Below are 6,000 nucleotides of genomic sequence, written 5' to 3'. Positions count from 1 at the left end.
ACGCATTGTCATTGGATTGTATTAATCACCGCTCTTCACTATTATTTTTCGCGGTAATCACTATAACATCCCGCGCGCATTGGATATTTATTTATATTAATTGTCAAATCTAGTATTCGCGACAAAGCCCACCTGTTGTCGTGTTCTTGAAATTCTTCTAGAGAGACAAATGGTTCGATGATGCACCGCTTATACCACTCGTGTAAATCGGCCGTGCGAAAGAGTTTACAGTTTACAGTATTAATGCTCTTATTTGCACGCTTATCACCAGACACAAACTCAGCATTAAACACTGTATTCACTTTTATATTAAAATGTTTTTTCAACACGTTTTGCACATGTTCGAGCACAATGTCTTTGGTGTCCTCGAGAAATTGACGCGGTTCGATATGATTATGATTTATAACCGTACCAGTCGATATGCGGTTTTCGAACGCGATATCGATCTCTCGCCAAACGAGTCTTTTCGCGTTATTATCACTGTAATCACCAACACTAGAAATAAATTGTCTCTCTAATCGAGTCTTTACACATTCGAGTCGCCCGATTCTGGCCACCAAAGATTGTCGAACTCCGATCGAGAGTCGCGGACGCTTGGCACGACTGCTTTTTTCGAGCTGTTTTTTTCGCCCCGCTGCGTCTACGCGAAATATTCGCCAAGGTAGCGACTTGGTGCAACAACTCTACAACAGGTCGCGTTCAGTTTGCTCAAGATGTTCCATGTCTATATTGAATACTTGGCACACAATACACTATCCGCTATACTTTTTTCAACCGATGTATACCGTTTCAAATCGTATGCTGTTTTGACCTTCTTCGTTATATGTTCCATTCGGCTACAGATCATCTGTGAATGCGTTATTCTTCTCCTTATCTTTTGTTTAGAAATTCCTAATTCCGCTGTGTAGACTTTAGAGTTTGAATGTCCGATCCGTCTGTTTATCTTCGCGTCCACGTGGTTTTAAGTTTCTAACGTTCGAGAGTAAAGATGCGACATCTATTTTGTTTATAGTATTTATAAATTATAGCAGCTGGACATCGGCGCTCATCTTTGTATATATGCGCCGATTTAAACTTATTTCTACGTCTCCTGCTTTCCTTTTCTCGTCTTTTGTTTATACCTGCGCTGATAAACGGTTCTTCCTAGGAAAAAAATTCTCAATGTCCAGACCGCACGTGCAATATACGCTAATTGTTTATAATGTTTATAAAGCAACCGGACATCGGCGCTCGCCTTTGTATATATGCGGTTTAAACATGTCCTGCTTCCACGATAAGCGTCTCTTCGGCTCTTTCTAGAAAAAAATTCTCTTCATACCGCACGTGTAATAGATGCTATTTGTTTACAATAAATATAGCAGCCGGACATCGGCACTCGTCTTTGAAATATGTCCCCTGCCCGCGCGACGTCATACCCCCTGTGACCACAAGTTCTCCGCGCGGCTTCCCCTCGATCCGCACCCCCCTCAAGACCAGTGTTAAAATTCTCCTAGTATTCCTACTAACAGGACCGGTATATAAAAGTAATAATTATATTCGGTTGCTTTGAAATATTTAACTAATTTTAACGATCGAGTTTTACGTGAAAATTCATTAGGAACAAACGGTACAATGTTTTCTAACAAAACGGTTAAACGTATACTTTGCGCATTTAAAGAATATATCTTTTGATTTACTTAACCATAAATATAAAAATTTACGCATAACACCGGGACATATTAAATGCATGTATTCTAAAGGAATTCGCTTAACAATGTCAAAATTTGAAATGTCTGTTAAAATAGTATGTCCTAAATGATAATTAGAATCAATTTTATTTCTAAATTCAACATTATTGCGCAATTGTTCATAATTATTTAACATATAAACATGCCTATGAGCATATTCCTTTTATATGGCATTTAGTACAACTATTATATGCACAGTGACCTTTGACATTTAAAATGTATGATTTTGATGCATCAGCTATAACAGAATCAATTCGACAGTTATAATAAAATCCTTCAATTATTATTTTAACATACATCTTTAATATCATTTGTAGTAGCATCTAAATAAAAGTTACTATCATATGGCTTTTGAGGACCATAATAAGCTCCAATAAGAAAAATATAACTGGTATTTTTTACAGAATCTACAATATGCCACAATGATGCACCTGAATTAAAAAGGGGAATAGCTATAAAAATTGATATATCGATTCCATTAAAAAATAGTTCTTTGTTTTTATTTAAAACTGTTTCTGTTATGCTTTCATGCAAACCTATGTGCATGTATTCACTGGGTGCCATGGGTATAACATTTACTTTGTTGCGAGGAGTATTCAACAATGTTTTTGATTGTGTTGGTAAAGAATGAAAACGCATGCAATTTTAAATGCTGCAACAACTCAATTACAGCTGTACGAGAAATATTATTTCTCAATTGTCCAATTTACTAAAAAAATTTTTTTGTATTATTGAGCTGTTTACTTTCATTTTCTTTTATGGAATATTTATTTGTATCACTCACCACATATTCAGAAAAATATGGAGTCATCACTGTTGTATCATCTGTATTGATATCAATATTGGAATCAATTGGATCATTATCCGAATCCAGACAATTTATCGATATGAAAATTTTCTTTGTTTTCAAATATGTCCAGCGCTTCTTTGAATTTATCATCATCTTCATTTTGATGCTGGTTTATCAATGGTCTATCAAAGATGTATCAAGTGTATCTTGTTTAGAGAACAAACATGGTCTATCTACTTCAGTCGTAACAGATTTAGCAAAATCGAGCAATTCTGAAATTATATAATGATAGATTGTAGAATAATGAAATCTATAATAGCGCATAATATTGCAAAATATAATATTATTTATACTTTATTAATATAATATTATTAATATAATATTATTCTACAAAATATAATAAGATATTTAAGAAAAATAAAATGAATATTATACATGATATTGTGAGAAGTCATCCTACGTTTTAAAAAGAATATTAATTATAAATTTAGATTATTATTCAGATTTAATCTTAGTATTATGACATTAAAATAATAAAAAGATTAGTAAACATTTTAGTCATATAAATTAAATGTAAACTTTAATTTAAAATAAACAATACATCTTAATTTTTCAGTAAAAGAGTAACACGATTATCAATAAACTTTTTCTTCAATTCTTTACCATAGAATAAAAAATTTATACAGATAATTATTATTTTATACATTCATAATTATTGTAGCAGAAAATATTAATTTTAAATGTTATAAATATACAGACAATGTATTTATTACGTATTACAACCCAATGTTTTATTACATAAATATAGATATATTCTTATTTTTATGCAACGATATTATAAGATTAAATCTGAATAATATTTGGAATTTTACAATTAATGTTCTTTTTAAACAACGTCTTTTGTAGGATGAACAAAATTGTTTCATACGTCTTATATATATATATATATATATATATATATATATATATATATATATATAATTATATATTAGGCTGCGTAGCTATAATTATGATTATGCACTTTATTTATATGACTATATAGCTATAATTATTATATATTTGTCTGCGTAACTATAATTATGGCTACGCAGTTTTTATATATATGCTTGCTTTATATATATGTATGCGTAGCTATAATTATGGCCTTGCAATTTATATATATATGTCTGCATAACTATAAATATTATAATTATATTTGTATGCATAACTATAATTATTATGGCTACGCAGTTTATATATATGCTTGCATAACTATAATTATTATATATTTATATGCTTCGCAGTTTATATATATGTCTGCACAGCTATAATTATGGTTATGTAAAAGTTTATATATTTGAGTTTAGATATTATTATTTTAGTTTCTCTCTTTCTCTTTTCTTCTTTCTTGTGATTATATTCTTAATTTAAAAAATTATAGCGGATATACTTGGAAGAATAGAAGATATATTGGAATTGCATGATAAGTATATAATTTTTGTTATTATGTAATATATTTTATACTTAGTAATAATAATTAAAGTTTGAGTAATAATAATTAAAATTTGTGCATACATGAAGGATGAAGAAATATGAGGGCAAAAAGAAGAATGAGAAACATGATTGAATTACACGTATTGGCACTATGATTGCGCCGCACTTGCGCTTATTATTGGCAGCAATATTGCGTCTTATCTGTGAAGATAGAGAACAAAAGGATAAACATCAATGGAACTAATAATATATATCAAAATTCTAATATCAAAAGAATAAAGACAAAAATGGATTTCAAGAAAAAAAAATCAAGAATTAAAGAAGGATTTTAAGAAGAAAGAAGGTAAATGAAGAATTTATTTATATTTTGAATTTTATGTTTGTTTATATTTTATAACTTATGTATTTATAATACATAAGTTATTACATATATATAGGGTGTCCGAAAATTCGCGCAATACCTTTTAAGAGAAGGTAGAAGTTGTTATTCTGAACAGAAAAATCCTGTACCATTTTGCGAATTTCTCAATATTTAAGAAAATATTAATTGTAAAAGATCAGCCAACGAAGTGTCGCGAGAAGCTCGCGATATGAAGACGCTTCCCACTGTCACTTGATACTAGGCCCGCGGCGAAAATAATTGTTTTTAAAAAAAGTATGCAATTATTTGCAACATATTTTTTTATAACAATTATTTATTTTTTCTTTACGCCATTTAAATCATCTTATTATTCTTTACATAAAAGTATTATAATACAATTATCGAACACTAAATAATTTTCGAGATATTTTATACTAAAATATGGCAGATTAAGATACAAAATAACTCCAACAATTTTTAATGAAAAAATATTTTATTATAATGTTTTGAAAGCTCTCGAGATAAGCTACAAGAATATGCAATAAAAAAATGTCAAATCCAAGGTCACTGTTAGATAGCCCCCTTCGTTCCCTACAACTTTTATCCGTTTTTCTTCAAACGTTGATCCTGAAAAGTTATGAGGGTGGAACTTTTAAAATGGGACACCCTGTATATATATATATATATATATATATATATATATATATATATATTATTGATATATGTATATACAATTATTATTTATATAAATTTTTTTAATTATATAAGATTAAAATTATATATAACAGTAGTATAGGGGCCACTATAGCGAGACAGGAATGTCCCCCCTTTTCCCCCTTGGCGCCAGCCCCCCGCTGTGATCCCTTCCCCCCCTGTCCCCCTAGGCAGGTACCTGAGAAAAAAAGAGTGGGGACTCGTGGACGTCCACGAGGCGATTTTTAATTTTAAAATTTTTTAAGAGTGGGGAGTCGTGGACGTGCACGAGGCAGTTTTTTATTTTTTATTTTTCCTGGGCTGGAAATACTCGGGCTGGAACCTGGGTCTTCTGCTTTTCTGGTCGGGGTCCTAGTGCGGTGGGCTAACTGAAATCTTACAAGAGTGAGAGTTAGATGTGGCATTTAAGCGAAGAGTAGCTCTCTCCGGCCCCGGGGACCGAGCGCTCCGATTGGTTTGTCCTATAGTGGCCGGCTGTTTGATTGGTTCCGACGAGCTGGAAAAACGAGAGAGAAAATAGAGTGAGAGAGAGAGAAAGTGGACAAGATGTCCGAGGTGTCAGAAGCCGGTAAAATATCGGCCGCCGAAGACAGCAGAGATGTCCCATTGCATTCCCTCCTCCTCCTCCTCCTCCTTCTCCCCAGCCCTGTGGAAAATCGAAAAATATCGCATGACATACGGTATCTCTCGCCTTCGAGCGTCCTTACGGAAAAACTTCGAACTGCAGCGAGCGCGTCGCCCGCGTCTCTCCTTCTTGCTGAAAAAAGAAAAATCACCTAGTGCGGAATTATCAGTTATCAAGATATACAAACGTAATACGAAGCGTTCATGATCGGACATGATTGTCCACGCCGGTCGAGTCATGCAACGCAGGTAGACGCGATGTCGTCATCGGAGGCGATACGCTATCGGAGATTGAAAGAGCTATGGCGCCG

This window comes from Cataglyphis hispanica, chromosome 9 (genome assembly GCF_021464435.1).
Source record: "Cataglyphis hispanica isolate Lineage 1 chromosome 9, ULB_Chis1_1.0, whole genome shotgun sequence".
Classification (NCBI taxonomy): Eukaryota; Metazoa; Arthropoda; class Insecta; order Hymenoptera; family Formicidae; genus Cataglyphis; species Cataglyphis hispanica.
The sequence above is the reverse complement of the archived record's forward strand: the minus strand, read 5'-3'. Positions refer to the sequence as shown.